Source organism: Lagopus leucura, unplaced genomic scaffold (assembly GCF_019238085.1).
Source record: "Lagopus leucura isolate 7727_CA_CO unplaced genomic scaffold, USGS_WTPT01 Super-Scaffold_100004, whole genome shotgun sequence".
In the NCBI taxonomy this organism is placed as follows: Eukaryota; Metazoa; Chordata; class Aves; order Galliformes; family Phasianidae; genus Lagopus; species Lagopus leucura.
The window spans coordinates 40,813,090-40,838,686 of NW_024962264.1; the positions used below are offsets into that span (position 1 = coordinate 40,813,090).

The window sequence follows — 25,597 nt, forward strand, 5'->3', positions numbered from 1 at the left end:
ACATCACCCCATCTAGTCATTGTAATCCCCCCTTCATTTGCGTTGTGACACAGCACATTTACCTTAACAACCTCAATAAAATGTTAAGACAATAGAAGGTGGAGCAGAAGTGTCATTACGTATTATTTGGATACCCAGATGGAGAAAGACACCTGTCTTATCTGATGACTATGAAAAGAGACACTGATTTGACAGTGTCCACAGCTAGGGAAAATACTGCACTGTTAAAAACACTGTAATTGTTTGTTTGTTTCTTAATTAACAGCAAGCAAAGACTGCACAAGAGGAGGAAGGAACATTAAATGATCTTTACGATCTCACCAAGAAAACAGCAGTCAGAAAAGAAGCTTAGGAACATAAATGGATTTTAGACATCCCCTGAGTACATCCAAAACTACTGCATTGCATACAATCATGTGACTGAAAGTGAACATTGTAGAGATAAGGGAGAATTGCATTCTCTGTAGCTTAGCTTTAGAATACAACTGGCAAGTTTTATTTACAAGAAGCTGTACCAGCATCTGTTTATAATATATGGCACAAAATCTTAGCATGTGCAAGCTCATTTTTGGCACAAACTTAAGTCAACTGTAAGGTGGTGATTTTTTACAGCTGTTTTTGAAGCAGCAAACAGAAGTTCCTAGAGTGATGCCATGAAAATCATGATTGTAAAAGGGATCAAAATATAGAAACCTACCTGGCCAACTGTCATAGGATTTTCAGCATTCCAAACTTTCTGACATAAAGGCCACACAGACATCAAATTAGAGCAACCTCAGACATATTTCTATTCTCCTCCATAGGGCATTTAAATACATTAGCCATGCGCACACATTGACTAATAGCTTTTGAGACTCATGTTCAACAGCTATAGCTAATTTATTAGCTGTCAAAACTACCACATCACATTAACAGCTCACAGCACAAATAACAATACAAAGGCAAATGGCCAGCTCTATAGCAGCTGTTATAGCTAGCTTTTCACTGCATATTTTCATTGGAAACTGTAATTAAAGGAGCTTGGTTCACTTTTGACAGTGACTTTATTTTATTTTATTTTATTTTTTTTTTTTTTCAGTTTAAGTAGTAAAAAAAACTCAAGCAACAACACAAAACTCACTGACTCTCCAGCTCCCTTCCCCCATCAGCAGTCAGTGCAAGGATCAGGACCTCAATATCCCAACATTAAAATACAGCCCCTGGGGAACAGCACTATGACTGCACCTTGCCTTTCTAATACGGGCCAGAGAGAGGAGAACCATGCATCTTTGGTAGGCTCTACTGACAAAAACTATCTGGCTGAGAATTTGCACAACACTGTTATCACATACTTTTTTTTTTTAAATTATTATTCTTTGCTAAGGCCTTGAGAAGCAGGGCTAGTTTCCTTCCTACAATTTTGCTGCATATTCTTTGATAGCCATTACTTCTCTTCAATCTGGAGGTGCTTCCCCCATCAAATAGTCAAAGTCACTAATTCTATATGCACGTAGTCTACACCACAGAAAACCACTTGTGATGTAGGGCTGGATTAGTCTCTCTTCCACTTTACAGAATAACTACAAGAGTCCTAAATCAAGGACTTCATTCTTGCAACTTGAGTGGGACTAAATGCTTCAGAACTCTCTAGGATTGACTACTAAGCAAACCTGTTCCTCATGATAGAAAAATTTGTGTTTGTTAAGCAGTGGTCTAGAATTATCTGAGTTGTGTTATTTGCACTTCAAATGAACATAGTCTCAGGGAAAACGTTTCAGACTTCACATCATTCTTTCCAACTTCTCTTCTTCATATTACCACATGCAGCCATCACTATCTACCTTCTCACAGTCATGTAAGGCTTTTAACCGTGAACATTCCCACCCTTTTGCCTAATCTCTCAGCCCTCCATAACTGAAGTCTTTACACTCCTTCTTCACAATGCTTACAGAACAACAGATTATTTCAACACAGTCGAATTTCTCATAAGGAGCCTGTATTCTCTATACAGAAGCCATCTCTCTATCTTCCCTGAAGTTATTATGCTAAATTCAGTATACTTCTCTTAAGTCCTATGTAAAGTTAACTGTAAAAGTACACCTACAATTACCCAACTGGTTGCTCTTCAATCCTCCTTGAAGTGTAGACTTCTCTTGATTCAGTGTTATTAAATCATGCTGTTGTTCCCAGTCACACTAAGGTAACCAATGATGACAACTTTTAAATCCATTTAACAACCTCTTTCATAATCACTGATGTTTTGCCTGTGCTTTTTTATTGATTATCTTCATAAGAGGACCACACTTGCCCCACCTATGACAAAAATAGATGTGTTTTCTGATGAAATCAACTTAAGGGGCATGTCATAGTATATTGTGCTCACACTTGATGGCATTTTCACACAGTTGAGTCCAATAGGCTGCTGGCAGAGAGATTATCAGAAACTCCATCTTAAGAAAAGCATTTTGATATTCCTAGTACTGGTAACACACTACTAGAAACTGTAATTAGTAACTAATCAGACAAGATCAGACAAGATGGCAACACAGAGCTCCAAATAAATTCCCAGTGTCTACCATACATTCAGTTCCACAAAGATCATCAGAACACAGAAAAAAATCATAATTATAAGCAAAGCAACCCTTTTCTGATGTTTTCACAACTTCGTATTGCCTGTGTGCTTAGTTATCCTATGCAGGAAAGAAAACTTTCTTCTTATTTTCAGCATATATAGATCTAGATCTCAGCATCCAATTAAAAACAAACAAAAAGAAAACAGCAACAGGTTTGTTTTTTCACAAAGACCTTGTGCTATGCAATTATATTTTTAATGGAAAATTTTCATTACAGATCCCTTGCCCTTGAGCTAGTCCTATGAGTACTACAAGCACCTACTAATAACATGCGTGTCTAATTAAATCATCCCCAAACTGCAAATGTGCAAATCACTTTTTGTATATAGACAATTGTTTCACAAGATTCATTAATCCCTTTCATTTAAATCTTTCCATCCTGTCTGTACTAAGAGGAAACGAGTATTCAGATCATATTTGAGAAAGGCGTGTCATACAGTTTTCGAAGTGCAGATCATAAGGAAAAAGAAGAGGGAGTGCATTCTGAGTTTTCACTTTCTCATTAAAAAAAACCAAGAAACTAACCAATGCAGGGCAAGGCCACAAGGCACACAGCAGGATTCTGCTGCTGCCTTGCCCACAGTGAGTATGGTTGAGGCAGTGCAGCACCTATGTAGATCACGTCCCTCAAAGGAGCCTCAGTTAACCTTAGTGCTATGATTAAAGACATCTTCACTGAAAATCCACCTACCCCTAACTGGACAGATAGGCAAAGAGGGTACTTAAGAGCTGGATAACAGAAAAGAGCCTGAAAAGAGTTTTGTTTCCTTAGACAGATGAGGCTGCTGCACATACAAGCCTTACCTGGAGGAAGCAAAGATCCCCAAATAACCTTTGATTTCCACAGGCTCACAAACGTGATATCATAGCTTTGAGGCCTTGTACCAATTCTGTGTTTTGGTGCTGTGTTATGCTACAACATCACAGTAACACCACAGTGCAAACGCTACATTTGCTTAACAGACCACTGCCTGGAATTTAGGCACACTCCATCAGGAATCGTGCTGCTCCTCTGCTGACTGTTTGGCTGTTTGGCACAGCACATGCCATGTGTACGCATGAAAAGGAGGCCAAGGGAGAGCCAAGTGGTAATGAGAACTGGCAGCGAAGAAACTGATTATTTATCAGTTCCAGCCAGATTAAAAAGACTTAAAGTGAAAAAATAAAAATATTTCCATATGGCACAAGTGTTCTAACATGAGACAATCTGCAAAGTGAAGATAAACTACTGCCTTCTGATATTTTCTATTAATAACTGAATTGAGGCATTTCCTGTCATGGCACTTAATGCAGTGTGTTGAACAGACAGATGCAGTGCATACCATGAAACAACGGAGTTTTCAGATTCATCTGCCTGAAGTTATAAGATTGTTTAACACTAGAACTGCAACAGATTTCCACTTATACCTTTCTAATTTAAAAACATCACGACTCTGATTCAAAGTCCTTAATATATGCTTATAAATTATATGCTTTCTGTGGCATACAAGCATATGCTTCTCTGTACAAGGATGGGATTATTTCCAAGCTAAGTGTAATCACACACTGTAGGAATCTGCCTGATTTTGGTCTAGAAAAACTTCTGTTCAGCAGACTTATATATAAGGAAGCAGACATTTTTTCTTACAGTTAGCTGAGTCCAGTTCATTTACCTTAAAAGAACTCTAAACATGTTTTTGGCAAACATAGGAACTAGAAAAGCAGCTTTAACCCTGCATTTTTGTATCAGCGCGAGTTCAGGAATATTTTTATACTTTCTGCTTCGTCAAGCATTTTGTACAAGCTTTTTCTTTTCTTTAATTCATTCCAAGAAGTTCTACTCCAAATATTTTTTCCATATCTAGCCACAATATGTTGTTTCTTTTCTAAGAATAAACAGTAATTCAGTTTACAAAAATGTCAAACTCTTTGATGTGAATGTATCTTTATATAGTAAAAGCATCCAAAGCCGCCTTGTCTGGTATGTAGTTATAAAGGGGCAGCCTTGTTAGGCAGGAACCTATAAAGTCCAATTTCCCTACATGCCTGACTGGTCACACAGAAATTCCCAGTATGAACCACAAGATTATTTATCCTTTGCTTCTCTTTTTATTTATTTTTAATTGTACTAAATGAGAACTTATATCTTTGACTCCCAATATACTTAATACACTTGCTTAGGCGAAAGAATCCTGATGATACCATATCAAACCCGCATCTTCAGCAGTCGTCAGAGGATTCAGGCATTAGAGTATTAGAAGTTGTAGCATTTTATGACATGGGGGAAGGATCTTTCAAATTACCTGTCAATTTCAAAAAAAGAATAACAATCCAAGACGCTGGTACCATTTGATACTGCATTACTGGTTGTGTCTGATGGCAAAGATTAAATTATGTTCATATTGAAACCTGTTTGCATCAATTGCAAACTGGTAGCAATTAATCTTAAAAAGCTTGATGCACCTCTGAATTCAGAAGAGCGTCACAGATTTCCCCTCAGAGCAATAAAAATGTTATGACTTAAAAACTTAATCATTTATTTTAATGCTATTAAGTATTTGGCACACACCATAGCCTAACAAATGATCCAAAAAACATAACAGCAGGTACACAGTAGACTATTTACATGTCCATAGGTATTCTCTGCTGACAATTATGACCAGATTTAGAACAAAGTATTTAACCTACTCAAGGAAATAAAGGAAAACTGTACCAAATACTATTGAGAGTCTTAGTAGTACATTTTTGCCTAAAGGCAAAATTGTTACTGAAAGTATTTTGCTAAAAACCAACAAATTCAGAACAAAACAGCCAACAAGAACAGACAAATATGCCAAAGCTTTCAGTATTATTTAGAGAGATGCAGTACAGTCCTTGAAGAGGGAATTCACAAGCAATTTCTTAATAAACAAGAGGCATACACAAAGATACCAAAGCCTGCTGTCTCATTTCTTGCAGAATGCCTAGGGACACAACCTATATAGGTACAGAAAATTATCACAATTCTTAGATTGGGATTCAGTTACCTGAAGAACTTAGACATGCAATAAATTGATTTTAGTGTACACAACTTTTAAAGGGTATGTAACATACTATTGCCTATTGTTCAGAAACCCCAAGCTGGCTTAACTCCTACCTAACAGGTTGCTAAAGCAAACTATAGGATTAAAAATTATCTTTTCTGCTAAGAACAGCACAGTTCTAGCATTTTACTTAAGCACAGCTTACTAGTGCAGGTATGGCTTACTTTTCTTTCCTAGAACCACACCTTCCTGCTTGAATATATGTATATCTTTACAGATTCTAAAGGAATTTCAGAAATTTCAAGCTCTCTCATCTGGAAGAAAACATAGAAGACACTGTATTTCTGCACTGAAGTCAGTAAATTCTGACAATAGAGACATGGGCCTTGGCTCTGTAACATTTTGGAAGCAGTTTGGTCTATGTGATAAATGGAAGCATGCCACTGTACCCTACCAGTCAGAGAAGCCTAAAAGGAAAAAGCATGGAAGTGCAACACATTTAAATCATAGAGCTCTCTTCCTGTTATGTGTGAGGGGTTTCTGTTTTGTTTTGTTTGTTTGTTTTTGTTTTTTTGATTTTTTTTTTTTTTTTTTTTTTTGAGGCTAAATATGCACGTATTTAACATCTGACCAAATTCTTTGTTAAGATTCTAGAATCAAAGGCAAAGCAAGAAGTTTGGACAAGTGTTTTTAAATAAACAACCTGCACATGCCCAACTTCTTGCACTGCATGACTTTTTGAAGCCAGGAAAAATTATGCATTCCTCTGCACAGATCACAAACACCACAACATGTGGGAATATAAACAAATTCTACTGGGTGATTCCATGAACTATCAGGAACAAGATTCCATTTCATTTTTTGAACATGGACTCCTTAAAATGTATAAGTGGAACTAGTTTATAATGGAACTAGTTTAACAACTCAATGCAATATTGAGTGTAGGTAACTGTATGGCTATAGCTATGTGCCTCCACCCTGCAACTGCATGCATATAAAATATATAAACAGAGGGATACCTGCATACAAACATAATAAAAACCTATACACAGCATGCCAATGTCAAACATCTGAAAGACTGTGATTCAGGGCCATGAATTGCTTCTTAGAATGCACTTGATATTTTCATTCAGAAGAAAATGATATGTAGCATAATACTGCAGAAAAGAAACTAAAACTTTCCAAATGTTTTAGGAAAATCTCTGGATAAAATTATAAACTCTAAGATTATAATACTTGTGCAGCTAAGCGTTAGCACGTCTTCTGGACCAGGGACAACACTTGATTTTTCCTGTTCAGGTGACAGCAGTTAAATTTCATGGAATGGTTTAATTCACGATAATCTCTTGAGCCAATCTCTGCTAAGAAAAAGCCTAGACCTAATGCTTCTGTAGAAGGCAGTGAGAAGCAACATTTGAAATAGCTGCAAAAGCCTACAGACACATTTATGGAACAAATTCCAAAATGCCATCTAACAGTCCAGCTAAGGTCAAAATACACAACAAAATTCTGAAGGTGGTGACAATCAGCATATGGAAAAAATTTCATTTCTATTTTTGTTTGACTGATATAGTAGTTTGAAAAGGAAGTTAAAAATCAGAATCACTGATGCCATCTGAAGAGAAGCATACAAGTGGAGGGAATTATTTAAAAAAGTACATTGTCTTGCATATTTTATACTTGTATATTTCTATTTGCCATAACTTTTGAGTACAGCAAATTTAAATATAATTCAGCAATAAAAGATGGCATGGTATTAGGAACTTCACTTATTTCAGATCACTTATGTCTATCACGATATATAATTCTGTCATTCCGAGAGGCATACTGAACAAATTCAATATACTCCATTTCAAAACTGTACACGTGATTTGTATCTCAAAATTGAGTTTTTAAAATACTTTTTTCAAGTAGCTTTAAAATATTTCAGTGCCAGCCATTTTACACAGAAAACAGAAATGAAATCTTAATCCAGTACTCCAAAATTCACATTATTTACGTTATGCAAAAAACAGCTGTTAAGGGCTCCAATTCTTAACACAAGTTACTCTTCTTGCAAAATTGAAGCAAACTCCTTTGAGATGATCAAAAAGTTACACCACAAAGGTAAAAAGCCCTTCACTGAACTTGCCACAATCACATTACTAACATATCTGATGCATCATTGCATTGGCACCATTGACCACTTGAAAGACTGGCTGATCATATAAATTTATGTACAACTTGCCAAGGAAGAGCATTCAGAATGGAATGGAAACACAGAGTTTACTTGAACATTCTAATAGTGAAAAATCATTTTACTCTTCAGCTTTCACTTCTTTTTGTTTGTGAACATAATGTCCCTGTGACTATACAGGATTACATTGCGTAATGATTTCCTATTGACCAGTTAACTGTGGCTCAGAACAAGTCAAGGTCGTATATTTTTATGCCAAGCCACAGCTATATCCCTGAAGTGCTCCATCAGTCACGTAAAATCAGAATATTGCTGATACCTTGTTAATGAAGAGTTTGCTTCAAATCAATGCAGTCCTCTGATAGGCTCCTACTGGAATACACAAGAACTGAAAAAAAAAAAAAAGAAAAAAAAGAAATTGAAACTTTATGGTTCAAAAAACCTTAGCATTTTTTTCCAGTAGTTTAATTCATAACCAAAATATATCTTTCCCAGGTCCATAGAATGATAGAATTGCTGGGTCGAAAAAGACCTCAAGATCATTGAGTCCAACCTAACCACACTACCCTAACTCTAACAACCCTTCACTAAATGATGTCCCTGAGCACCACATACAAATGGTTTTTAAACACATCCAGGGATGGCGACTCAACCACCTCCCTGGGGAGCCTATTCCAGTGCTTAACAGCCCTTTCTGTAAAGAAGTTTTTCCTGACATCCAACCTAAACTTCCCCTGATTGTAATAGCTGAGTATAATTTGGGACAGCCTTGACCAGTCCATAGATGAGTACACCCAAGTGCATAATACAACGTGCACTTACTGCTTCCAGTGAAAATTAACAATGATATTTACATATACCCAAAGAAAAACCAGATGTAAATGATATATTTGTATAAGCAAATTGGCCAGCATATCAGAAGTAATGTATGCAATTATTATCAAATATATGAAATAGTCTGTATAATTACAGGCAATATTTGAAAACACTTGATATCTTGATAAATGTTCTGTATGCCTCCGTGCAAGCTACTACTCAACTTGACCTCAAGCGTAGGTCTTTTCAGATCTTAGCCATGTCCTTATATTCACTAGTCCACCTGTCATGAATTTTGCCTGCCAACCATTGTTCACAGATGCTCATCAGACAAGCTTATTTGTATTTAGTTATGGGGTGCTACTTGTTCAGCAGCTGCCCTCAGTGAGAAGTTTTTTAATAGCGGCTGTTGGGCACTGATGATATTAAGCCCATATTTCTAAGGGAAATAACATTCTTGATGGAAAAAAAAAAAAAAAAAGAAAAAAAGAAAAAAATAAAAAGTGTGGTTTCAGCTTTAGAGATCTTAGTTCTCACATTTTTCTTGTCCTAAGGGTGTGATTTTAGGAACACTAATACAGTCTCTTAAAAAAAAAAAGACTGCAGTTCTTTTTCTTTTTTTTTTCTTTCTTTTAAATGAAAGACTATTACTATCTTCTGAAGCACACTTTCATAATATCAGCAACTTCAATGCTACTTATTTTGTGTTTTCAACTTAAAAAGTAGATTTATATCCTTCTCTTTAATAAAAGTTGTGGTTCTTTCTTCACTCGAGTTCTCTTTGAAGATCAATGCAATGTAATATCCTGTAGATCAGCCTTAAAGTAACTATATAAGGTCTGTAACTCAGAACAATGACCAACTTGTGGATCACAGCTAACGGACATTTGCTACAAAGTGGATGCCTTTCAGTTGAGAGGTACATTAGAAATGAACTCTTTTGAGAAATGCTGAAAGAGATGAGTGCCTTATCATCAGCTGTTCACAAGAAGGAATTGGGAAATAGATAACAAACATACCTGAAACAGAGAAAATCTCCTATATGAGATTCACTTTGGTAAATATGAAAGAGAATGGAATCTGGTCGTATATAGCTCTAGGCAATCAGCAGCTCCAAAAGTGAGGTAGCTTCTAATGCAAGAAGAAATCCTAAGTTTTGAGGAGTCTCCTAATAGGTTCTTCACTCCAAAACTGGAGATGGTGGACAAAAATCTTCAAAGTTCAATGTCTACCTTCTAAATATAATTGCTGCCCTTACTTGTAAAAGGCAATAGCTTCTGCACTGACCTGTTTGACTGAACTTAAAACACTGACAAACTAACAAAAATTCCTTTTCCTCCATGTGGTTATGTAATTCAATCCTACGTATGACACCAGGAACCACGAAATATTTGCCTAGACTAGGTAGATTCAGCAATCTCCTCAGTAACTGTTGATTTGTACAATTCTGTCCCAGATACAAAAGTTTCCATGCACAAATCTCTATGCCCACTACTAGCAGTCATGCAGTTTCTGCATTTTCTGAATTTGCTTCCTATAAAAACATCAAAAGCCTATTCTGAGCATCATCAATGTTAAGTTACAAGACATATTCTTGCTATATCTCAGGTAAAGTTGGTCAAATAGAATAACGTTCATACAAAACTTAATAAAAAACATTCCCATTCTGTAATGAAACACTTTTTGAAAACTCTTTGTTTTCAAGGGCCACAAAATTCCCCACTCCCTTATTTTCCTTTAGCAATTACCTTATCTGGTCTGGTATCATTCTGACGTCCTCATGTCACTAGCTTAGAGCACTAGGAGAGTTAATACAGTTAATTAGAAAGCACTCAGGAACCATGCTCAACAGGATGAAAAGCACCACACAAGAACCTGCACTGAGTCTCCTGAGAATCTGGAACCAGCTTTTTTTAAAATTATTATTATGAAGACCCCTCAGTGACAACACTGCCAAGTACTTCTAGTCTGGCTTGCTTACAATTGCCTCATGCTAATACTATGCCTGTCCTTGTGCTAAAATAGTTACCAGATTACATGCATTTGGGAGATATGAGTGCAGACAGCTAGCCTGCTGTCACAAACAGACCACACAAAGCATTTAACCGGAGAGAGAACACCTAAGGGTCTGCATGCATTTCTTCCATCCGAAGATAGTGCTTGTATTACAGCACCCTTATTAAACCTGAATACCTGCAATCTCTTCTCAGTTGTTATAATGCTGAACAACATGGGCCACTGACAAACATAGAAGTTACTCAGAGAAGATTTTAACAGCTAGCACTTCAGGATCTCATGCATGGATGCTCTAATTTTCGAGCTCATCACTTTACTAGCAGGGATGAAATTACTCTGTTACGTTCTTAATGTCTAAGAGATGGAAATTCAGATGTCATTAACATACTGCACACACAGCAATCAGGGCACTCACAAACACTATTTGTTCTCCTTTTGCTCCTCAGTTTCAGAGGGACAAAACTGCTTTCTACAGTGGTTATTCCATGCACCATTTTAAATCTCATTGGCAAATACTTGACTCATTTCCAACACTTCCATTTACATTTAAACTTTGAAGGGATGCCACAGACTTCAATTCTTAATTTTATCTTCATTAGTTTGCAAAGATAATTTCTTTGAGGTTTGGAGACAATCACAGAAATTAATTTCCCTTGAGCACTGCTTCATGGGTTTTAGCGAATGCTGGCCCTAATTTTGACATTTGTCATTAGAAAGAAGTCACTGTGCCCTATGTTGAATCTGGAGATACTATTCTGGAATTGACAACCCTTCCCTCCCCCTACACACAAAAATATCATTGGAGTTCCTCCCTCTGAATCCTGAAATGAAAATGAAGCCTCAGCATACATCTAGAAAATGTTACATAGCAATGAGCAACTCCAGACCACCACTGGCTGATAAGTCTTTTCATTCACCTTGATTGTATCATTCTTGTTTGGTTTGTTATCATGGACTACTATACCAGAACACTAAAGATGCAGTGCACAAGATTGTCACATGTAAAACACATCATATCACTTGTCACATTTAATGAATACAAGTATTAAAGTTGATAAGTGAAACTTTAGAACGTTTCAGGAGGCATAATATTCCCAGACAATTTATCACTTTAAAAGGGTAGTCTTTAAAATAAATTTTGATTCCTATGTATAAGGATAGTGGAAAAGTGGCATGGTAAGTAGATAAAATTTCTATTTAGAAAAAAAACATTCCACATGAAAAAAATCTCTGTGCAGGTTTATTCAACCATGCATGCCTCATGTTTTTACTACAGCACATTACCCACAAACAATTTCTCCATCACTGAATACACTCAATTCATCAGTGCTTAATAAATATTTGAGCCTAATTGAACTTAATGACTTTGTGAGCCTTTGAGATGGCACTGCAGACCAGCAAGAGGCTTTTTTCCTCTCGTTGACTTTTTTTAGTGCACCACTCGATTTAAAAGCAAAATTCTGAAGACATGATTAAGGATAAGTGAAAATGGAAAAAATCTGTTTTCACTATCAAGAAATACCAAAAGGGGCAAGTTAGTTATGCAAACCACATTGCTCTCAAGAAAACTGCATTAGATACATCCCAGCTACCAAACAATTCTAACTGATAATCAAAAGCAGCTCAGCATCCCTGGGCTACTTGAAATGAAATCCAGGTATTCATACATAAAATAATCTCCCAATGTATTCTATAATTGATTATGCATTTGCAATTGAAGAGATACCTTATTTTTGTTGTTTTGTCAGAGATCTTTTTACAGCTTGCACTCAGGTTTACCATCTTTCATTTCCAACAGTTATGGATACCTTTCCTGCTTTAAGAAATAGCCACTCTTCTTCAAATGCTGGGTTGGATTTGTCTGACCACAGCTTATTACCAAGCTATCAAAAAACAAGAACAACAACAACAACAAAAAAAAAAAAAAAAACAACAACCAAAACAAACAAACAAAAAAAAACAACCTGGCATCATAATTGTCTGCCCCAGAACAGAAGGGTTTTGCATGCTTGCCTTGATTCAGTTTCCCCTGACACCCACTCCACAGCAGCCTCATGTCAAGAGAAACAAGTATCACATACTCCAACTTGTGGCGCTACTCGAGAGAACTTTTATCTTGAGGACTTGGTCCCATGCCATTACAAAAAGGTACATTTGGCATGCTTTCTTCCAACAAATCATACCTTTGTGGTATAACTTCTGGTGCTTTTCTGGTACCATTTGATGATATCATCTCTGTTTCATTTGAAACATCTATGCAAAGCTTGAAAATATATTCCAATAGTCCCATTCTCAGAAATTAGGCTAGTTCCAGAGACAGAATGTTTCATATTTCATCTTAATTTCATTTTAAAGGATTTTATTTTGAAGTATTTAACTACCTTCTGTTAAATGGCTGATACTGGCAATACTGCTGAAATGTACTGTTTCTGGAATTGCTACATGCATGCAATAAAATAAATTAAAACTACTGTAGATGCCTGATGAAACAACTGAAAATGTTTAGATTAAATTTGTTTTAAGTACCTATTTTTTGCTAGAATTGCCTTACATAAATGATTTAGACTAATTTTCATCTATCAACTTTGCTTGAGGGAAGAACGTTGCCTCTGACTTTCTTCCTTGACTGGTTTGTATTTTCTTTTGTCATTGCTCACATTCTCTTTTGCCTACTGCATAATCTCCGGGATTTCCTACCTGTTGCATCAGAAATTTCTAAACTTGACAGGAATGAAGTCTGCATTAAAAAACATTTCTGTGAATATGAATAAGCAAATTCATTATGCACTGTACAAGTCTAAAAATATTTGACTTTTGGTATCTGACACTGCTTTTAATATGATCCGTGGGGGCTAAATATGAAGCAACTTTCATGTTTATGAGTTAGTTGTAATATAGAAATTTTTCATGTACTCAACTTGAATAAAGGTTTGCAGAAAGCCCATAAAGCTATACGTATATTCTAAGAGGACTATCGATTATTATTATTATTATTTTTAACTTCAGTGCAAAATTGTAACTTGAATCCATTTATTGTCCAGTTTTTCCTAGAGAGCAAATTTTAACTGGGGGTTCAAGTGTACTGTTATCACTGTTTTTTTTCTGGTACATTTTACTTTGAATTTTTTATTTCACCCTTTTTCTTTTTTCTTTTTTTTTTTTTTCTTTTTTCTTTTCTTCTTCTTTTTTTTTTTTTTTCTCCTCCTCCTCCTCCCTGGATGATAGGAGGCGTGGTTGTGATTTGTTCTAGAAAAACAGTGGTTAACCTACTATTGCATTTGTGAGCTGCGTGCATTTGTGTATTAAGTAACTATGTAGCCAAAGACTGGTTTTGCATAGCTCTATTTTATGATTGTATAAAAAGCCAGCTAAAATCATGTTGTTACAGAAACAGTACTTATGGCTTACGACTTAACAGCAACCTTGTAACTACCCTACCTACTATCTGGGGTAGTACAGAGTTGCCTTGACAAAAGACTAAATGGGTATTTAACTCTGCCCAGGGAATTGGGAAAGCTGACAATCATCCCAGTTGCATACTGTGTTGAATATCTCATGGCTTGCCATCTATCTACCAATTTTTACTCTGCAGTGATGTAAAATGGCTATTGTCTAAACCAGACTTTTTTTCCTTCTCGAGGTCACTTAGTTCACCTGACTAGCTTGAAGAAAGCGCTTTATATTACAAAAAATCATTATTTTGATCACCTAGCTCATAGTTGCAGCAGATTTTAAGATGCTAACAATATGAGATGTTGCTTATTTCAGGGGGTTTCTTTAATTACTTTGCAATGTTCTGTAATACTGTACCTCATGACTAATTTATCTGTGTACTACTCTTGTGATGCCTGTGCTGTAGTAGAGAAAAGAGCGGTGCTAGCAATTTTTTTTTGGTATGGGTTAAGCCGTAAATGTCATCAGCACCCAAAAAGATTTTACTTGAAGGGAACAAAAGAATAAAGGCTCTGTATAAAAAATAAAGTTGCCTCATTTTTCCTTAAATACACTCCTTCATTACTAACTTCAAGCCAGATGAACTCCAGGAAAAGTCAAGACCTTGACCCCCAAGTTACTGCCAGTAGCTACATTCTCCATTAAATGCCTTGGTCCCCAGCTCATTCAAACACATTAATTGAGAGACAAGACAGGTCCTTCCATTAAGCTGCAGTTAAATGTGTCAGCTGTGAGGCCCTGCCTCACAGCATCTCAGACTAAAGAAGTCTAAGTGCTGTGAAGAATCAGACAGTTATATCACAAAAATATTTTGTATAGGTGCAAAGAAATTTCATATGCACATTTTCACTTTACACGATTGCTTATGCCCAGGCAATGATAATCTCTATATGATAGTCATGATAGTATGCATCATATATCAGTGACTCCCTTAATCTTTAAATCATCTGCTCATTCTGAGGTTAAGGGAGAAAAACGTTGATGCAGGCCTTGCAGTGGTGCTAAGGGAAGTAACTCAGGCTAACTTGTAGTGAAGACAGCTAATTTTCCCAACTTTCTTCCGAGACAAATGTCAGAATCTGGTTGACCCTTTGACAGAACTGACTGTTCACATGTTCAATTAGCCACCCTGGAAGAACAGTCCAAGCAGGCTAGTGTTAGCATTTGCCAACACCATCCTTAACTTCTGTTGTAAAAGTTAATGATAAGGAGAATGTAATAGAAGCGTTAATGGAATTTAAGCTTTATTCCACATAATGATTTTTAGAATGAGTACTCCATGGAGCATAGATGTGGTTAAGACTACTGATCTGAAACAAGTAGGAAGGAAGAGAACAAAGCCATTTTTCTGTTTCCTCCAAAGTTACTGAGAACAAGTTATCCAGTTTTAAATTTGATCCAACCCTGTTTAGGATGCATTTTCTCTCTTGCTTGCATTCCCTTACATCAGGACTACTGATCACTTGATGTGGGGTGAGTTGGACTCATCTACTGATTCAAGTGAGAATCAATCCTGGTAGGAAGACCAAAAATGAACACTCATTTTTGAATATACATTTTTAGTTAGATAAGTGTTATAATGACTTAAAATTGATTATGTCAATGTAATAGTAACTGGCCTGCAGTTCACATGAATTTCATATCCAATCTGGGCATTCACAGAGAATAAGAATTCACTACATCTCTAGCCTAATGTGCTTAATTACGCAACTGAAACTAGCAGCTACCCAGGCAACCATATTTGTCTGAGACAATGGTGCCAACTATCAACCTTACATTTCTGACCAGATCAGGAGAACATTATCATTCCAAAGAGCTGCCAATCTAAGTAAGCCTAAAAATGACAACTGACTGACCACACGAGATGCTTCACACTGATGTAACACTGAGTAATTCGGAAAAACACTGCCTCAATATCTTACAAATAACACTGCTAGACTAGTCTAATATTTTTCTAAGATTTTCTGATAAAACACTTTAGCGTGCAACCTGAAACAAATAATACAAACGAGTAAAAATCCTGCTATTCACAGAGTATCAGAAAGTAACTTGCAGGTTCTGCAGATGAAGATCCTCTGACGTGGAGCTGTCATCTGGATAGTTAATTTTCTGTACACTTGCTGTAATGGTGCAGTGGAACACTACCTTAGAAAAATATTACAATTCATACTGTTGCTGAAATAAGGCTGTTATGTGTATCTATATATACATAATGTTGCTGAAATAAGGTTGTTTTATATATATATATATATATATATATATATATATATATATACACACACACTTTTTTTTTTTTTTTTTACTTTACTTGACTCTAGATTGAAAACCTAGACTCAGTTTGACTTCTCACAGTCCTCATTGTGAGCACAAAGAAGATCAAAGTAACAATATTGCAGTATACCCCAGAATAATCAGTAAAAAAAAAAATATCATTTCAGTAATAATATTTTCATGGTGGAAACATTCATTAAGTACATTAGGAATTAGAAAAAAAATAGGAAATATTTTTAATTTTACATTTCATCATCATGACTGATTTTTTTTTATTGTCTCTAACTGTCTAGCTATATATCCATGGAATGATAAAGACAGTCCAAGCAGCTGAGCCTTCACCACATGACCTCAAATATTTCTGTCTTGTTATGGCTCCAGCTAGTCAAAAGTTATTTTCAGCAAAGGTTATCGAGTTCTGTAGTCCATTAGATAGCATTACATAGAATAAAAATCCTTGTAAATCTGAATGTCAATTTTATATCTATTGCAGCAGTCAAGGCAAAATTATTCCAAAGACTATTTGATGAGTAACCTGCAGTATCCAGATAAGCCCATTTTTATGTAGAAATTGACTTTTTGTTGTTGTGTTAGCTTCTTGTCTTTTCTATTCCCTTACATCCCTACCCATATTTCATTTTAGGACCTAATTTAGAAATCAGATAATTTTAATGTGGGTCATTACGATCATGAATAAGCCTATTTATAAAGAACCAAAAACATCTACTCAGAAGGAGATCTTTATATTGCAGATGTTAGTATATGAGACATTAGTTTAATTCTCCATATTCTATCTGTATCTACATCCCTTAGAACCACCTGCAAATCCAGCGCAATCACAACTAGCCCACTCTGTCTTGTAAATGAAGACTTGGATTTTGAAATGTAATTAAGCTTCATATATTGCCTAGAAAGAAAGTGTTGGATTTATGCCACAAGACAAGTTTGGAATAAATAGTAAAACCAAAAATATCCCAGAGATGAGATATAGTAGTTTAAATTCCTTCCTTATTCCAGACACAAAGGAGGGCATGGCTGGACTAGAATTCCATGCAGTCCCAACACGGTATACACTGCTTTGCCAACATAGAAGCACTAGTGTCAAATAGACTAAAGCCTTTAATAGACTTCATACAGATCAATACGTTCTGGTAACAGCTTATGATCATAACTTGCCTGCATTAAACTAGCAACCCAGGTATGTGTATCTTTTTGGGTTGATTTTTTCCCCACAAATTATTTACAATCAAAACTATGCATTACCTTAAAACTTAAAAAAGATGTAATCTATGCCTTGTTATTCTTTGTGTCTAGTTCAAAATAACATGCTATCATCATTCCTGCTTCTATGTGAAATAGAATATTTTACTGTAATTGAAGTACATACACTTTACACAGAAAATAATCGCGTAGTGACTTTTATCTGGGTCAGCACGAAAAGCAATGATACGAAGCCAGTAACAGCAGAAATATTTAAGAAACTCTGAACTGACTGAATCTGACCTATGACATTTGGCATGTCACAGTTTGTAATAATACCACAGCTACATATGAAGGGCCAAGCCAGCTAACAAGCTCTAAACTGAGTAGCCTTACACTGAATTTTGAGTTTATTTGTCCGCTTGCCCAAAGCAGAACACTGGTCTGGAGGGTCACTCTAAAAATCTATGACTGACTACAAGCACTAGTAGTTCTCAGTGCTAGGGCTACCATCACCTCCTGCTTGGTACTGTTTAAGCAGTTTTCTTTGTTCCTCACTTTTATAGCAGTGAGGGACATTTGTATATTACTGTACATTTGCAGTAACAATTTCTGTTTCATATAGGAGATAAGGAAATTTCTATATCATTTGAACAGCTATGTCAGAATCAATACACTTCCATCAACTCAGTGCGTATAATAGATACAATCATTACTGCTCATTATGCAACTTAATGAAATTTTAATCCATGTAATCATTTTTTTTCCTCACTTGAGAAAGACAGCTACTGCTGTGACTTTTCAGAAAGGAATTAGAAAACAATTTACAACTGCTAAGCATTACAATGTGTAACATGCAACAGAACATGAAAAGCACTCAGTAATTGTGAAACTACATAGAGATATAAATGAAGAGCTATATATTGAAGATGCCTGCCTTAGATACTGTGGTTACCAAGGGAAATGAAAAGGGGAAGATTTACACACGGAAAGATTGTTCAAAAAGTCAACGAATAGGTAAGGTACATACACTTCATGCAGGGTGCTATGTTGTTATTCTGTTAAGATTTCCTTTTCTGTTCACTGTGGAATTCTGCTCACTACTGTGCATGATAACTCACTTGGACGTAACTTCTATTTAATTTGAATGGATGCATAAGAGCAAGTGTCAAAATGACAGGGGGAGGAAATTAAAAACTGAGTAAAAACAGTGCCTACTGTGTCAGAATCAGAGACACTACTTACAGAGAATTCACGTTTATTATTTTCCAATATTACTACTGTCATATAGAGATGCAGTCTTTGAAGAAAAAGATGCTCATTTTAAAACTTGCCTCCTGGCTCTTTGGTGAGGAGCACATGATCAAGGGAAGCACACCTTTGACTATGGAAACAGAAAAAATAAACTCAGAAACCTGCAAAGAAAAATACAGGCTTTTCCAATCAGTTTCTGAGCACTCTCAATCTAAATGTGGCGATTTATGCAAAAGCATAAAGATAATATTTTGAGTTCATAAAAAACAGGGAAGTAACATTTAAAATAACTGACCAGACAAGTAGAAGTTTCTAACACTGAATATGCAAGAATATTATATAAATCCATAGTAGCAGCTGTTAGGAACAGTTCAATAGCATTAGAAATAAGAACAACCTTTATAAAGGTCCATTCTGGTTTTTCAGATTAATTGACAGCCAGGTATTATTTTATGAATAAATATTTTATAATAAGCAGTTCAACCAGCTGACTCAAATGCCTTTCCAACTTACACTGCTGTTCATTGGTCTGTAAAGGATTTACCCAAAGGAGTCAAGATTTCCACTAAAAACTGTGGAACCTTAATAAACTATTTGGCTAAGCATATACTATTGCTAATTACAAACTTTAAAAATTAAAGCTGTATTTTGGTTCAGGATTTGTTCAGAATCTGGTTAGAAGTCTGTTCTTGGTTCATTTTAGCCATTCCTTACTGCTACTACATGTATTTCAATATATATCAGTACAGACACAAATGTTTCTTCATCAATCATTTGCTTTTATAAGCAAATGTCTGGCACCGCTCACTACAGAAACTTAAGCATTGTAAATCATTTGGATGAGACTTCCAAGATCACAGGATGACAGATCAACACCATGCTGACCTGCCGCCTGTCGCTTAACTGTTTTGTTATAAAACCACCATGCAGTCAGCTGCTACAAAGCAACAAACCACACAATTATTTCCAAGTCAGGGGATTTGTGTTTATTGTGTTTATTCAATTTACATAAAGGAGGGAAGTTCAGTTCATAGTTAGAGGGCAGTGCATAGCAACCTTCGCCACTAGCATACACAAGCCTCATGGGGCATCAAGGTCTAGGATTGAAAGCAGCTCAGCACTGCAGATTTGCAGCACATTTATGCACTCTTGAAGAGTTCAGTTATATTCATCTAGCTACATTTTTGAGATTTTCAATTCTAAGCTTTTTTTTCCTGTCCTCCTCCCTCAAATGGCCCTCTGCGGATGGTGTGCCTTCAGAAGCATCATCGTTGAGATGCTAAATCTGAATTTCAATTCAAACAGTAGATCAGAAGCTACACTTGTTCAATTTTAATAAAATATCATTCATTTCATGCAAAGCCATTACAGTAATATATTCTACATGAATGTATCACTGTTAGTTACTCCAAGAGATACAGTATGAAGTGACAATCTAGGTGTAAACATTCAGTTCCTACATTGTAAGAGGGTTTTTAGACTATGGTTATTTTTATTTTTAATATTTTATGAAAAGTTTTTCAAATAGATTCATTATTAGCATTCTGGAAGCAGAATTAAGCTAAGGCCAGTTTTAACCACTGTTTTTCACAAAGGCAGCAGTCTTTGAGTATGTTAGAATGTTCCCAGACTCTAAGCCATAATAATAAGCTTAAAATACTCACTAAATCTCCTCATTTTTAACAAAGTTTAAAGTTTCATTCTCAATTTTAAATTATTACTTTGGATCAGAGCTGTAATTTTTCAAAAATCAACCATCAGCCTTCTCTTCAACACTGAAAAGCTTTATTCAGCGCAGAACCCAAATGGGATGTAGAAATCAAAAGGTAACTTTACACCATTTGGTAATCCACTGGCCTCTGACAGCAAGGTCCTATTGCCTTCATTTGGTTAACAAACATTGTAGAAAGTTTCTACGTGTTGAATTCTAGATATTGAAGGGTATAAAAAACACAGAAAGAAATAAATCTACAGATAAGACTCAACAGCACTGAAAGACTTGGTGTTATCAACACAGAAGAACTGGGCCTCTAAATTTAATGCTCTTCAGATAAGTCCTTTCACGAGGGCAACAGAGCTTGTCTTCCTTTTCTTGTCTCCTCTGCTTCCTTTCTTCTCAGGGAAGTAAATAAGATTGGATAAGACAGAAAACCTACTATCTCTGCTGTCCTCTCTTCTACTTTGATTTTTTTAACTCTCCAGCCCGCAGATAAGAGATCTGCTCTCCAGAAGAAGAAAAGAACTGCTAGAGATTTAGGGTCACGTACTGAGTCCAGGTGCATTTTGTAGCACTTAACTCTCAGCTCTCTTAGATCTATTGAGAAGAATCACAAAAGTTAGGAAATCCTACGCAAGTATTCCTCATGGAGCACTTCTAACACAGAGACTTCTTGTGTGCAGTAACTCATGAATGATGCTTTCATCTTCACAAGGATAGAGCTAATAATACATTTGTCACCTACTTGTTTTTTTTTGTTTGTTTTCTTTAAAACAAAACCTGACAAGCTATTGAGTTGTGCTTTTAAATGAAGCAATTCTTAAACCTTTCTGTGGAACAACTGATTAACAATCTCAAGAGTCAAGGAAGCCTAAGTACTCAAGTTGCCTCCAGTAATAAAGAAGACATAGCCTTCTAAACAGCATTAAACATTAAGGAATGTAAGCTACTAATGAAACATACTAATACTTAAGCCACTGATATACGGAGACAAATGCAGTCTTACACACAAACATAAGCAGGCAGTGTCTTATGTGAGATTAAATCATACTTATTAGATATATGTTTAAGTGCCTACTTAGAAAGAGAGAGCATATAAGCACATTTATCTTTGTAATACAATCACACAGGTGGCTAAACAATGATATTCCCTACTACGTACCATACTACTTCATTATTACCAATCAATACCGTTTAAATACAAAGTCAAATAAAATTGAAAGCTCAAGGCAGAACTGAGAATTACAACACTTCTGTTTGGTTTAAAAGCAAAAATCTGCTTCTCATTGGCAACTTTTAGGTTTTTTTTCTTTTTTTTTTTTTAATGATAAAAAATGAATAGTATTGAGGTTGAACCTGAAAAATGCTCATCTCAAAAGAGAAATTTTTTTTAGAAAGGTTAAGCAACAAAATGCTTTGACATCGTGGTCAAAAATTAGTAACCCAAACACAAGATGCTTACTGTTATTTGTGATTCATTTTATCCTCTTTCTCAAATCACAGATTAATGATGATAATTAAGGATGATCATTAAGGATGATAAGCACAAGCCACTGTAAGAAACTGGGAATGCTGCTGGATCCTAGCTCACCTGGATCTATCAAAAGATCAGAGGCATTGCCACTGTTTTTCTATTGGCTTTTTTTTTTTTTCCCCTGCAGACAGCAGATAACCAATGTGCCAGGGTATCATTGAAATCACACTCCTCTATAACAATTAATGAGGTACCTAATGACATAATGAATCTTTTACTGATCTATTGCCACCTCAGAAGAATACAAGGCCACATAAATCCAATGCAGAAACAAGTGCTGAGTCTCACATAAGGACATGTGCTCTCTCAGGTGCTTCAAAATTGACATATCCGTTCATCCCCATATATCCCTTGCAAGGTGATCATTCAGATTAATCTCCTTTATCATCAGATTTTGCTCTCCAGTTTTCAAAAACACTTTTAATCTTCTCCAGTATTGTCACATGCAGTTTGAACTCACATGCCTTTGAAATTCTTCTATCAGATCAGAAACTGGGCAATTTGGATACCATAAAATCCAGCTGCCATTAATAAAAGACTTGAACTTAGACCACCCTGTGAAAGCAACACTGATGCATTGTGAATAAGCAGTATATTAATCAAAGATCTTTATCAGAGCCATTTCTTGAAATAACAGCTCAAGTAAAATTGTATACTGGTTGGGAAACTTTTGTATGGACAAAAAGGAAACAGTTTCTGAGATTCTCTTTGATCAAATAAGTCTATCATAAAAAGCTTATAAACTCCATAAAAAACTTATAAACTTGCCTCCCACCCCTCTATTTAAAAACTGTAAGGACAGAGCATATTTATTTATATAATCTAAATTGTTGAAAGCAAGCCTTTAAAGAACTACCAATAACAGTGCTAGTCAGTTCCAGACCTAAAGTGTTCATTTGGACCATATAATTAAATAAATTCTTGTATTTGCATTTTTCATTTTATTTTTTTCCCCAATGTATTTGACACCACCTTTGGGAAGTGAACAAAGACACACTGTCAAAAGCAGAAACCTGCACAAAATGTTACTGTTTGTTCCCCATGAATGCAGAGGTATACTTACGCAAAGAAAGAAATTCCATTGCTCTCTTGAGATTTCCTTTCCCTTTAGTTGAATTTAGTGCCAAGTTCACTTAGCTAAAATTTGGGTTGTGTCAGTATGCCAAATAAAAGTTTCTGTATGTCAGTTCTGTTACTCAGTCAAAAGTTAAATGCCAAACAAAAACATGGTCTTGTATTGCAACTTTAAAGTAATGTGAAGTAAAAAGTGATCATTCATAAATCATCCTGGACCCTTACTTTACACAATTCAAGTGTTGGCTTTGATTGAAAGTATTGGTTAAATATTTTGTCTATTATACAGCCTGATTTCTCTTCCAACTATGTAATTGGTCTCAAAGTTTTACACTGCTTCCCTTATATACACATCCACTCAACTGATAACTACATTAGGGCCTCTGAAGGGTCTTAAGTTCTTCTGAAAGCTTCAGATTCTTCTGAATAAGTCACAGACTAAAAACTAGTTTTTACAGGAAAAGCATCAATGTAAGTAAAGTATTTACTAGAATACTTGGATGCTCAAAAGAACTTAGGAAATAAAAGGACAGGGTGATAGATCTACAGGACTAGGGAATCAGCTTTATGTGTGGCAGTAAGACAGGACCAGAGAAAATCTTAAAGTAAAAGGAATATGGGTTGATTGAAACGAGACAGGAAAGGAGGAAGAGTGTCTCATTTGAAGTAGAAAATGAGACTGGTAACAAAAGTCCTATAGTTTTGGACGGATACACCTTCAATATCTGCTACTCTAAGGAATATAAAGCAGAATTTAATCACAGAATCACAGAATTGTAGGGGTTGGAAGGGACCTCTAGAGACCATCGAGACCAACCCCTCTGCCAAAGCAGGTTCCTTAAACCAGGTCGCACAGGTAGACATCCAGGCGAGACTTGAATATCTCCAGAGAAGGAGACTCCACAACCCCCCTGGGCAGCCTGTTCCAGTGCTCCGTCACCTCACTGTAAAGAAGTTCATGAGAATAAAACATTCTTGTAATGAACTCAACCAGATTTGTTCTTACTGCTTTTGAAGAACTGTCAAAAAAATTTCTACTTGACACAAATCTCTTTATTTCATATATATATATATAAACACACATATATTCCATATGAAATGTGTATGTAGACTTCAGAATTTCTCTATTAGATAAATAAAATGTTTGTGGATTTTCCATTTTCTATAAGAATTCTGATCTACTTTTTTCTTTTCCTATGAAAATAAAATGCAGAATTGATGGTTTACATTAAATGTAGAACTACTTCTAAAAATGACTTGGTTTTCATCATGTTTTTGAAAAAAACTAATTTTAAAGCAATAGCAAAGCCTGAAAAATGAACTATGCAGAACTAAGAGATGCAGGATGCAAGAACACAGTAATTGTGGTAAACCAAAGGGCCAGTATTTGTGATCAGACAGACTGGGTTTACATAGGCTGCTACTTATCCTAAGCAACTGCTTAAAGCCATAACATTGAGGGGAAAAAGAAAACCAATACAAACCACTTTTGCTCTTCAGATGTTTTCTTTGTTTGAATCACAAAGTAGAGTGAAAACAGAAAATAAATGACAAAACCAACTTTGGTGGTAAAGTTAAAAAGTTAAAAAGTAAAGTTAAAAAGTGAAGAAACACCGTAACCCAAAAAACATCATGAATGGAACAGTTTCAGAATTACATTAATGACTGACAAGTATGTTTGCCAACCTATGACATAGGTGCATACTACGAAGAAAAAATACAGTTGCGTCAATAACATGTACCTATTTTATCTACACAAAATTTAACCTGCAAGCAAGGAGTAATGAATGAATTGCTGGGAAGGTTATTTCTGAAATCTCACTTAACACAAAGAAATAAAAAATCCTCAATTTCACTCTCTAAGTACAGAACATCCAAATAGGTAAAGAATTTCAGGAAAGAATAATCACCAATTCTGCTTTAAAATACTAGACAATTTCATTATAACAAATTGAAAATGAACTACTTGATCAACAAAAATTACAAACTTACTTATCCCAGAGCATGCTATGGACTTAAAAGGTAGCATTTTCAGGTTTGCAAAAGCAGGGCAGTAATGCTTTCATAGAGGTCTTCACACTTCAACACATACTGTATGCAGAACTATCAACAAACAGAAACTGATTTTCTCTGAACACTAATGAGAAACTCAAGAATGCAAGTCGTAAGGACAGGAAAAAAGACAAATCCTTCAGAAAAATATGACTTACCAGACAGACAAGTTTAGTTGCGTCTCAGGTGCAAAGGAGTGAAGAGGAAGTAAAAACTTTCTGTATGTACAGATCTTGTTTATTTAGCCCTTTACAAAGGTTTCTCTCAAAAAATTAAACTCATATGCAAGAGTCTGCAAGAGAAAGAGAAAGAAAGAAGCTGAGCTGCTGGCTGTTTCTGTTCAAAGCACATTTGAGCTATTTTCAGCAGCAATGGGCTTGCCTACAATCAAAATGAAAATGCAATACAGAAGAAGCAGCA

General features: G+C 35.7%; 1 protein-coding gene across 32 annotated transcripts in view; it reads right to left on the bottom strand.

The window, feature by feature from the left end:
- The window catches only part of SORBS2 (sorbin and SH3 domain containing 2), a 142,740-nt gene that overhangs the window by 91,492 nt on the left and 25,651 nt on the right, over nucleotides 1-25,597 (bottom strand). For 28 of the 32 annotated variants that reach the window (XM_042871276.1, XM_042871273.1, XM_042871274.1 and 25 more), the window contains 2 exons: nucleotides 25,336-25,469; nucleotides 8,110-8,178 (listed from right to left, as the gene is read on the bottom strand). The gene's annotated coding sequence lies outside the window, so the exon portion shown is untranslated. Of the gene's footprint in view, nucleotides 1-8,109; nucleotides 8,179-10,354; nucleotides 10,406-25,335; nucleotides 25,470-25,597 lie in introns of all 32 variants that reach the window. The other 4 variants (XM_042871280.1, XM_042871286.1, XM_042871279.1 and 1 more) reach the window with 3 other exon arrangements.